Source organism: Castor canadensis, chromosome 4 (genome assembly GCF_047511655.1).
Source record: "Castor canadensis chromosome 4, mCasCan1.hap1v2, whole genome shotgun sequence".
Classification (NCBI taxonomy): domain Eukaryota; kingdom Metazoa; phylum Chordata; class Mammalia; order Rodentia; family Castoridae; genus Castor; species Castor canadensis.
The window spans coordinates 34,470,328-34,482,836 of NC_133389.1; positions in this window are offsets into that span (position 1 = coordinate 34,470,328).

Genomic DNA, 12,509 nt, shown 5'->3' on the forward strand with positions numbered 1-12,509 from the left:
AATCCCTCATATTATCTTTCATATCATATTTATTATAATTTTATAAAAGTGATATATTCTTATTATATAGAATTTGGTTTATATGTGTAAGAGGCATAAATTATATGGTCATACATGATAGCAGGAAGATATCTTTTTTCATTTTTCTGTAATTTTTCTAATCTTATTTAGTAGGCAACATGTTCCATCCTGCTCCAGAGTCTTCATTCTGATCCAGAGTACTGTATTCAGCAAAACTCAAATATTGTTCCAACCATTGAGTTGTTCCAACCTTTCTTACTTTGGTTATCTGCCCTGCTTCATCTCCCTGCTCCAAATCTTGAATCTGCTCTCTTTGTTCTTTTCTACAATGATAGCAGCCTGGCACCAGAGAAAGTCATTTTCTCCCTGGACAAATGTCCTAATATATACCCTTCTTATCCCAACTACTGTTAACTCTGTGTTGTGTCTTTGACTGCTTTTTTCACTTCACACATGAAATTCTCAGTAATTGTATGATATTTGATGAATAGTAGATAAAATTTCTTGTCGTTCTTTTCTTTTTCCCAAGCTATCCTTGTCCATTTACTCTCATATATGAATTTCATAATCACCTTGTCAACTTTCAAAGTAATCCTGCTTGGACTGTGACTGAAATTTCGGTGTTCTTTTAAATTGATTAAGGAGAATGGACATCATTGCAATACTGTGTTTTAAATTAATATAGGAAACTTTTCTCTCATTCAAATTCAGTAGTTTTAAAGATAACATTTGTTTTCATGTTAATTTTTTTCTTGCTTATGTTTTTAGTGAACTTAAAATATAATGCTCATGTTTTTTCAGTTGGTTATTCCTAATTCATATAAGCAATTATTTTTATATATTTCTGTATTTGTCTACCTTCTTATGCTAATTTAATATTTTAAGTTTTAATAGATTACTTTAGCTTCTATAGAAAGATAAGTGTATCATCCAAAATGTGTCAAATTTTTCTTCTCCAATTTTTATTCAATATTTTATACTCATATTCTCATATTTGTTAGAATTTCCAAGAATGAAAAAGTTCTATTCGACAAATATTTTTATCCTAAACACTAATATACTTGGCTCTAGAAATCTATAATTATATGTAACATCAGTTATTAAGTATGAGTGGTGGTTCTAAATCATATTACAGAAATAGTAGGGATAAATAACTTAAATTTCCTTAAAACCTTGAGTAAACTGAGGTTTGGGGTATGTACAGGTGCATGGAAAGTAAACTTGGTGGATGGGAAGTACATCCTATTTCACTGGAGGAAAACTCTGGTCAGGCCCATGCTTCTTTCTTTTCAGAAATTTTAGTTAACAGCCAAGAGTGGATGCTTGAGTTGGTTACTAATTACAGTTTGCTAGCTAAATAATGAAACTTACTAAAAATACACAAACTATTCACCACTGGTGAAAGAACAAAACAAATGTTTATTATTAAAAACTGACAACAGGTCATGCATTATGGCAAACAAAATAACTGTCTTCAAACATTTGAAAGGTAACTATTAACATTTATGTTTTTCTTACTAATCCTCCCTCATGTGTCTGACTCTCTCTGTGTGTCTGTCTTTCTTACACACACACATACACATACATTCTACTCCAGAGAGATAGCTACCATTCTCTTTCAACAGAAAAGTGAGCCAAGAAGACATAAAGTAATTAGTGAAATGTTTCCTAAGTATTAATACCAGCACTTTGATTAAAAACTCTATTGTTTTTAAGTAAGGAAAGCTTTTTGCTATTATACCATGTTTGACTTATATGGTAACTAAACACAAACATTGCTATAAACTTAAGTCAGAGAAGAAAACCAGCTGAGTAAATTTATAATTTCTTAGTACCATTTAGGATGCTAAAAGTGATTTCAGCAATGCATATCAGTGGATCAAAATAGAAGATATAATTCTTCTTTTCTAACCATTATAACTTTGGAATACCATTAGCATACATTAAGATAAAGATAACAATGTAGCACTTGAGAAGTCCATGTGGCATCTGAAAAATCTGATAAATTGGTCTTGATGAGAGCCATAGATCTCTCTAACTTCATTGCTCTTTCCTTATGAATATCTAAAACACACTAGGCTGATTTGTTTTAAATTTTGTTATGGTATGTAGTGAACTTGCTGTAATTGTTTAGTAAATTCAAGACATGAACTGCTACAAATCTGAGTGTATGTTGGAAAATAAGCAATCTTACACATGGACTAATATTTTATACATAATCACCACAAACATATATACAAATATATATTCTTGTCCTCATTCACTGTCCATTTCTAATTATTTAGTATTCAATTATGGTCTAAAGATATTTGCTAATTCCATATTCTGTGAAAATTGTTCTTGTCCTTTCTTGTGTGTATTTGTGAGTCTGTGAAATGAGTGAACTTACAATACAGACATTTGCAAGAATTTAGATTGCATGAATAGGATAAAATATAATGTGTAGGAATAAGGTTGTAATCCTTCAATGCTTTTAGCTAGTGATGTAACGTCTAGATTACTTGATGGTGGATAACAAAATTTAAATCAATATTGATGAATATTGGTTCATGGAGAGGATTTACTTGGTTATTAGATGGTCATAAAATCTTCCCATATGAGCATTTTAGGGAATTTGGTATTTTATAAAGAACATAAGAACAGGAAAATCAGGGAGATAGCATATCTGTCCTCAAATATGTGGAAAGCTGTCATGTGGCAGAAGAAAGATTCTGTGTGACTGAACAAGGTATATCAAAGCCAAAGTATAGAAAATTTACAGTAGAAAAGAGTTCAAGGTCATAATCATTTGATTTTTGTTTTAAAAGTATGTCAACCATAGGAAGCAATGAGTTTCTTGTTATGGGAGATGTTTGAGCCAAGTAATGACAATTCCATGTTGGGACAGTTACACAGGATTCAGTTTCTCAATGAAGGATGGGATTAGATAAGTCATGGTCTCTTCTGACACTGCCTCTATGAATAATAAAAAAGCTGCACAAAATCAGTTTCCTATTTTCCTTGATAATAATTTCAATTATGTTCAAACCTCAAGGCTTCTACAGTCAAAACCAACACCCTCCTCAAAATTCAAGAGTTTTCTACACTCTTTTATCCCCTTGACTAACATAACTTCCTGTTTTGAAGAAGAGGGGAAAAAAGCCCAAAGGTATCATACACATCAAAAAGCTCTTGAAATATAACATTTTGATGAGTTAAGAAGTAAAGCAGTAAGAAATAAGTATGGATTAAATGTCTCTTGAAAAAATGGGTGTTAAAAATTGATGGAACAGCACCTGGCAAAACATATTGAGGATTTTGCCAGTCCCAGTATTTGAAATATTTTTTGTTACACTTGACAAAGTCAACCCCGCTGAGTGTCTCAAAAGATATTGCCACTATAGGTTGGCAAAGCAACCCATAAATACACAGTCCAAAATTTCAAACAGTTTCTTCTGTTCAGAAACAAAATACAGTCCAGTCTAAGTGAATCAGGGTTTCCTAGACACCTTCCAATTGGGGGAAATAAATTTGGATAAGCACAGCTATCAAAAATAGCATCCCTAATATAATTATTGTCCTTCTAATCAATGAAAAACTCATACTTCAGTTTTATATAGCACCTTGTCTGGAGTTGTTGGTTTTGTTTTTATTGTTGATTTACCCCAAAGGATATATTTTAATATCTATCATCTATCTATCTATAGATATATATAGAGATATAAATATATAAAAGTATATATTGCTATAAAATCACATTACTATTATGACTATTATCTTGCTCTTGCTCCTTTCATCACTGATAATCATCCTTTTTCTCTCTCCTTTCTCCTACCTTTAATGCCATCCTCTCCCCATCAACCGACCACTCTTCACTGATCCACATGGTCTCAGTCAGGAGCACATCCATTTTCCCTTTAATCATTTTCCCTTTCTGATGCCTGAACCTTAGGCAAGTCAGCAGGATTGCTGGCAGCATGACACACTAAGAATTGACTGTAAGGACCAAAAATGGCAGAGAGGAGTCCTAGTCACTGATGACTACAAAGCCATCATATCAAGCCCAGGCCAACCCTGCTGAATTCATTTCTGAGAAACAATGTTTCTTCTTTCTTTCTTCCTTCCTTCCTTCCTTCCTTCATTCCTTCCTTCCTTCCTTCCATCTTTCTTTTTGTTTATGGTACTGGGGTTTGAACTTAAAGCCTGGTGCTTCCTAGGCAGTTGCTCTATCACTTCAGATAGGATTTTGCTTTCTGCCCTGATTGGCCTAGGACAGTGATCTTCCTACTTATAGTTCCTGGGTAGCTAGAATTCCAGAACTGCTCCACCTTGTCCAGCCTATTTGTTGTAATGATCTTAATAACTTTTTTATCAGGCTGCCCTGAACTGCAATCCTCCTGAACTCTGCTTCCTGAGTAGCTAGGATTATAAGCATGAACTCTCCATGCTTAGCCAACAGATACTTCTTTATTTAAATTACTGTTAATTTGTGTGTTTATGTGTAATCAAATTTCATTCTAATTGATTTATCAGTGGGCTTAGAAAATAAGGTAGAAATGAGCCCAATTTATCTATCAAGCTTAACCTAAGTGATATCTGTTCTGGAAAACATTCATTGATCCCAGAAAACTAGTAATAGGCTCCTGTCTGTTCTCTTAATTTGTAGTAGTGCTGTGAGTATTGGGTTAGCTGTATCTTTCCTTTACTTAATGGGTAGGACTGGTGTACCCAGAGAGCTAACAAAGTGCTAGAAGTCTTGAAATGCATGAAGCAAGTAATATATGCTGACTGAATTCATAAATAGAAAGTTTCAAGAAGGTAGGCAAATGGTTTATAAAAGGAAAATTTGACAGCCACTAATGTGACTTGTGATTCTGGCAAGACATGCCAGTAATCAGTATACAGGTGTGTGAAGGAGAACACCAGGCTACCCATGCTACACATGGGAGAATTAGAAAGACTGAATGTATATGATTCGCATATGACTTCTGAGTATGTTAAGTGTGTCTAGCCTGAACTGAAATGTGCTGTCAGTATAAAATAATCCACAGATTCTGAAGACGTAGTATGAAAAGGAATGCAATGTATCTCATTAATAAATTGATATTGTTTACATATTGAAATTACATTTGTGGGTAAGATGTATTGCTAAAATTAATCTTATCTTTCTAAAACATTTATTAATGTGACTACTAGAAAATGTGAATCTCTATGTTTGGCTCATTGTACTTTTATTGACAGTGTTACTTAAGAGTATACCTTTTGTGCAAAAGGAAGACTTAAGACAATATACACCAAAACATAAGCCAGGTATAATCATGTACCATGTTTATCAACCTTGCTACTCAGGAGACAGCAGTAGGAAGATCATAGTAAGAGGTTGGCCCTAGAAAAAAATGCAGTATCCTATCTGAAAAACAAGCCAAAAGCATAAAGAAATGCACTGAAAGCCACTGAATAATAGGGGAGGAAGGTGATAGAGATGGAGTAAGTAATAGAGGAGGTTAATATGATTAAAGTAAAATATATACAAGGCTAAATTCTATTTAACAATCAATATATACTTAAGAAATGAAGGACAGGAAATTAAAACAGGTCTTGCTCAGCAGTGTGAATTGGCTGATGTACTTTGTATATTTGTATGAACATAGAACAATGAACTCTGTTGCAATTGTTCTAAGAAGGGGAGAGGAAGGATGAGGGAGAATGATGGAGACTGTAGACCATGAATAGAATTAAAATGCATTGTAATCACATATGTAAATGTCACAATGAAAGCCGCCTATTCAACTAATACATACTAATAAAAAATATAAACACAAACAAACTAAAAACTAAAAGCAAGGAGACTCCTCAGGGTGTGGCTCAAGTGGTGTAGCACTTACCTAGCAAGAGCAAGGCCCTAAATTCAATCCCTAATCCTGACCCCCAATTTTTTTCTTAGCATTTTAGTCTCTGCCTTCCCTAATCTCACTCAACCTGCAGCAATTAGATAAAATAACAAAATACTCCCTCCTTAGTATATTCCTTTAACCATCTTAAACCAATGTTCTTCATGCTGATAAAATGTTAGGATTCTTCAGAAATCTTCCTAACTAATTTTCATTTCCATTTTATGTACTTGCTGTGTATAATCTCATGTACTCTGTGGCATTAATTACCATCCAGATCCAATAGAGGAATACTACAAATATGCTTCCATTCCCACTTCTCTCTATATGCATGACAAACTTCATTAATCAGTCAACACCTTTTTTTTCCCCCCCAGTATGAATAAGTATTGCTTCAAAGTCCCTTCTCAATTCAGCACTTCAGGAAAGTACTATAATATTCAAGAGTTGAAACACAAAATGAAATCTGTTTTTTTTTCCATTCCTGGGCCATATGTTGAATGTTCCCAAATCTGTTTCCCTACTCTTTCCCGAACTCATAAACAAAATCCACTGCTTGTGGATCCAAAATTAAGATCTGAAATTGGATTCAATCTTTCTCTTCTCGTTCTGTGTTTCCTCTTTTGCCACTACAAATAGTACCAGTTGTAGGAAAGTTCTCTGAGTGTCCTTGGACTGGCTCCATTGTGTCCTTTTTCTTGCTTTTACTTCTTAATAATAACTATAGAAGTTCTAAGAATAAAATAATCTTTGATAGTGAAGAACTATTCAAAACAGTAAGACTGTTCATTTCTTCCTTAGAAACGATATGTCCTTCCACACTTGAACACAGTATTTACATAACCCCAGGCTATAAAATCCAGATAAGAGGATGCTTTTTTGAGGACCTTCAGCTCTAGTGTTAAGATGTGTCCAGAAAACATATCATTTGCTCTCAGACACTTTCCTGAACAAAAGGGGATCCATTTACAACGAATCTCAATCTTTTGTTTCTTGATGCCAATATTCCAGTGATAAGCTTCATGGAATTTGTGCATGAGGGTGGGGGTGTTGTCCCATGCAATTTAGAAAAGTTAGTAACCAGTGAACTGTGAATCTGTTTCACATCATTATCACTTCAGTTGTTCAAGCAAACATCTTTTTTTTTTTTAATTGTTGTTATGGATGAAGGTACATTGTAGCATTTACAAAGGCTCTTACAATATGTCAAATATATATTACTTGAATCCACCCTCTCCACTGCTCTCTTTCACCCCCCTCTCCTAATTCCTGGAATAGCTTCGACAGGTATCATTTTTTATTTATATTCATGTGTATACATTATTTGCATCATATTCACCCTCCTACCCCTTTCCCCTCCTCCTTCTCCCTCCCACTGGTGCCAACCCCCACCCCCTACTCCATGGAACCTGTTTCACCCTCCTGTTCTCTGATTTTGTAGAAGGAAAAACATAAAAGATGAAAAGAGAAACATGGCGTTTTTGCTAGTTTGAGATAAAGACAGCTATACAGGGATTTTCGTTGTGTTGTTTCCATGCATATATGTGTTGCAACCCAAACTGACTCATCTCTATCCAACCTCTTTACTCCTCCCCAGTCCCCTTCCCATGGTGGTTCCGGCCAGTTTAAGATTTCTATATTCATTTCTGTACAGTGAGTACATCAACCACATTCAAGTTTTTAATTTCCTTCCCTTACCCTATCCCTCCCATGCACTGCCTCCCCTCAGTGTGACCCATGTCCCATAATAACATGCAACTTTTGGTCTTCTGAGCCTAACTTAAAATGATGTTCTCCATTTCCATTCATTTGCCTACAAATGAAAAAATTTCATTCTTCTTTGTGGCTGAGTAAAAGTTCATTATGCATAAATACCACATTTTCTTAATCCATTCATCATTAGTGGGGCATCTTGGCTGTTTCCATAACTTGGCTATTGTGAATAGTGCTGCAATTAACATGGGTGTGCAGGTGCCTTTGTTGTGACCTGACTCACATTCCTTCAGGTATATCTTTAACAGGTATTGCTGGATCTTATGGCAGATCTATTTTTAGTTTTTAAGAAGCTTCCATAATGTTTTTCAGAGTGGTTGTACTAGTTTACATTCCCACTAGCAGTGCATGAAGGTTATTTTTTCCCCACATCCTCACCAACATTTGTTGTTGGTGGTGTCCTTGATGATAGATATTCTAACAGGAGTGAGGCAGAATCTTAGTGTGGTCTTGATTTGCATTTCCTTTATGGCCAGAGATGGTAAGCATTTTTTCATGAGCTTTTAGCCATTTAGACTTCTTCCTTTGAAAATGTTCTGTTCAGTTAATTTGCCCATTTCTTATTCTGTCATTTACTTTTTGGGAGTTTAGTTTTTTTGAGCTCCCTGTACAATCTGGTTTTCAGCCCCTTGTTGGATGTATATATAGCAAGCAAAGATTTTCTAGTTACATAAATCAAATTTAGAGACCATTTTTGTTGTGCAAAAGTCAAGCAAACATCTTACCATTAACCTTGGCTCACCTTTTACCTCATCTCTTTACTTATTACTTTTTTGTAACTATTAAGCTTTGTAATTACTTGCCTAAATCACTAAGGTTGACTCAAGGTTTGGTCATTTCTTATTCATCCTCTATATTGAAGGCAGAGTAACTTGTTTTACTTTTTGTTCTGTAAAAATCTTCCCCCTAACTTTGAATAATGTCTAACTGCAGAATACTGTTTAAGTATCATTATACTCCTTACTTCACTGCACTGTACACTTTTCTTTATTACCATTTATTAATGGTACAAAGTGGTTTCCCAGTGTTGTTTGCACACATGCACAATGAGCCTTGATCAAATTTACCCCCTCCATTACTTTCTCTTATCTTCCTCCACCTCTTCTTACACAATTTTAACTGGATTCAATATTCTGCTTTCACACATATGTACTAAGTGCTCTAATCAGTTTTACTACCTTCTCCTTTTGCCTTCCCTTCCCTCTGGTTCCCAACAATAAATACTCTTCCGTTTTATGCTCACAACAGTTTTTAAGGTGTAGATTTCAAACATGACAGAGAATAGGTGATATTTGTCTTTCTTAATTTGGATTATTTTAATTAATTAATTAACTATTTTTTGTGGCACTCGAGTTTGAACTCAAGGCATTGAACTTCTTAGGCAAGTGCTCTGCCACCTGAGTAGTACTGACATTCCCTTTTGCTTTCTAGGTTACTTTTTTTTTTTTTTAAGAGATTTTGTAAGCATTTTTGCCTGGACTTATCTACAGCCTTCTACTTAGCTGTGACTAAGGTGTCAACCACAATGCCCAGCTTATTGTTTGAGATGGACTCTTGGTAACTTTTTTCTGTGCTGTCTTCAAACCACAAATTTCCCAATCTCCAATTCCCAAGTACCCAGGAGGACAGGCATGAGTCAACATGCCTGGCTCAGTCTGTCTTATTTCACATAACATGATGATTTCCAGTTCTATCCATTTTCCTGAAAGTCACATAATTTTATTCTTCTTTATGGCTGAGTAATACTCCATTGTATATTTTGTGTATAAACCATATTTTTTTATCCATTCATCATTTGATGGATACCAAGGCTGAATGCATAGTATGCTTATTGTGAAAGTGTTGCTATAAACATTGCTGTGCAGGTATTTCTATTCAATGCTGACTTACATTCCTTCAGGTACCTGCCCAGCATACTAATGGTAATCCTATTTTAAGTTTTTCTGATGAATGTCTCTACTGATTTCCTTAGTGGCTACACTAATTTGTATCACTGCCCCAATCAGCATATATTGTTTGTTTTCTTGAGGATTGTCATTCTGAGTGGGTTGAGACAGAATCTCAGAGTCATTTTGATTTGCATTTCTTTATGACTTAGGATATTTAACATTTCTTCATATACTTACTTATCATTTTTACTACTTCTTTTGAGAATTCTCTGTTCAATTTGCTTCCTCATTTTTTAATTGGATTGTTTGTTCTTTTGGTGTTTAATTTTTAGAGTTCTTATATATTCTGGATATTAGATAATTATCTGATAATTTTTTTTCCATTCTGTAGGTTGCCCCTTGATGCTGGCAATTGTTTCTTTTGCTGTGCATAGCTTTTTGATTTAATATAATCTAATTTGTCAATTCTTGCTTTTATTTCCTAAACTACTGGAGCTCTATTCAGAAAGTTGTTGCCTATGACTGTATCTTTAAAGAGTGTTTTCCTCCAGCAGTTTGAAAGTTACATTTAAATCTTTGATATATTCTTAATTAATTTTCCTATATGGTACAAGATTAGGGCTAGTTTCAGTCTTCCACATGTGAATATCCAATTTTCCTAACACTATTTATGGAAGAGGCTGTGTTTTCTCCAATATATGATTTTGGAGTCTTTGTCAAAAATCAAGTGTAGCTGTGTGGAACTATTTCTGAAACTTCTAGCCCATTCCACTGGTTGTCTGTTTGTTTATTTATTTAGTTAGACAACACTATGTTTTTGTGACTGTTCCTCTGTAGTTTGATTTGAAATCAGATATTGTGATTCCTCCAGCATTGGTCTTTTTGCTCAGGATTGCTTTGACTATTTAGTCTTTTGTACTTCCATATTAATTTTAGCATTGATATTTCTATCTCTGTGAGAAATGACATTGGAATTTTGATGGGGATGGTGTTGAATCTGTACATTGCTTTCAGTGTTTCAGTCATTTTTTATAATAATAGTCTGCCAATCTGTGAACATCTTCTAGTGTCACCTTCATTTTTTTTTTTAGACATCTTTCACCTACTTCCTTAGGTTTATTTTTAAGATATTTAATTTTTTGAGTCTATTGGGAAAGGAATTGTTTTGCTAACTTCTTTCTCAGCCTGTTCATTTTTATATACATAAAGGCTATTCATTTTGTATGTTGATTTGGTATCCTGTTACATTGCACAAAAAGTTTATTAGATCTAAGAGATTGCTTTGTGGAGTCTTTAGGGTGTTTAAAAGTATATGATCATTTCATCTGCAAATAGGGATAATTTGACATCCTCCTTTCCTATTTGTGTCCCTTTCATTTTTTACTCCTGTTTTATTGCTCTGGAAAAGAACAATATTGAGTAAGAGTGGAGTGAGTGTATGACCTTGTCTTTTCCTCATTTTAGAGAAAATGGTTACAGCTTTTCCCCATTTAGTATGATGTTGGCTATAGGTTTACCACATGTAACATTTACCATGAGAATATGTTCCTTCTATTCCTACTTTGTTCAGGGTTTTTAATGTAAAGGGAATTGAAATTTTTCAGTCATTTTTTGCAACTATTGAGATGATCATGTGATTTTGGTCTTTATTTTGTTTATAAACAGTATTATGTTGATTGATTTGCATATGTTCAACTATCCTTGCTTCCATGGAATGAAACCAACTTGATCCTGGTGCATGACCTTTTTTAATGTGTTGTTGAACTTGGCTTGCTAGTATTTTAATGAGAATTTTTACATCTACATTCATCAAAGAAATTTGTCTGTAATTTTCTTTTTAAAAAAATCATATTTAAACTTAATTTTGGTATCAAAGTAATACTGGCTTCATAAAATGACTTTAATAGCAATCCTTCTTTTTCCATTTTATGGAATAGTATGAGGATCATTGGTGTTAGCTCTTCTTTAAAAGTCTGGTAGAATTCAGCAGAGAATTCATCTGGGCTAGGGCTTTTCTTTTTTGGGAAATAAACTTTATTACTATTTCAATTTCATTCCTTGTTAGAGATCTGCTCATGGGTTTATGTTCTCTTGGCTCAGTTTTGGTAGGTCATATGCATCTAGAAATACATCCTTTTTTTAGCATTTATAATTTATTATAATATAAGATTTTCAAAGCATTCTCTAATGATCCTATGAATTTCAATGATATTTGTTGGGCTATCCTTTTTCTCACCTTTAATTTTGTTAATTTGGGTCTTCTCTTTCTTTTTTTCATTAGTTTTATTAAGGGCTTATCAGTCCTATTTGTCTTTTCAACGAATCTATTCTTTTTTCATTGATGCTTGCATTTTCATTCAATTATAGAATTCTTTATTTCTACACTTGTCCTTTGATGACCTGAGTGTTTCAAAGTGAGTTTATTGTTCAAAAGTGAATTGTTCATTCTTCATGTGTTTGGATATTTTCTGTAGTTTTTGCTGTTATTGATTTCTCGTTTTATTCTATTTGTGATCTGGTAAAACAAAAAAAGTTTTCTCTTTTCTTGTATTTATTAAGACTTGGTTTGGTTTCAGGCTGTAATTTCTTGGAAATCTTTTTCTGGCCTTTCACTTTAAATCCGTGTTTGTTTTTGCCAATATGGTGCATTTCCTGTAGGCAACAATTGGTTGATTCTTGTTTTTGTAATCCAATATGTCATTCTCTGTCTTTGATTAGAGAACTGAGACCATTCTCATTCAGAGTTGTTGTTGAAAGGTATGTAGTATTTCCTGCCATTTTGTTGTTTCTGCAGTGTTTGATTGTTACTTTCTCCTCAATTGCTTCTCTACTTACCTAAGGAGATCTATTCTTTCCCATATTTTCCTGGTTGTATTTATCTTTCTTTTTTCTATGTAGAGGTCCTTCAAGTACCTTCTGCAGTGCAGATTTAGTGTCATGAATTGCTTTAATTTTT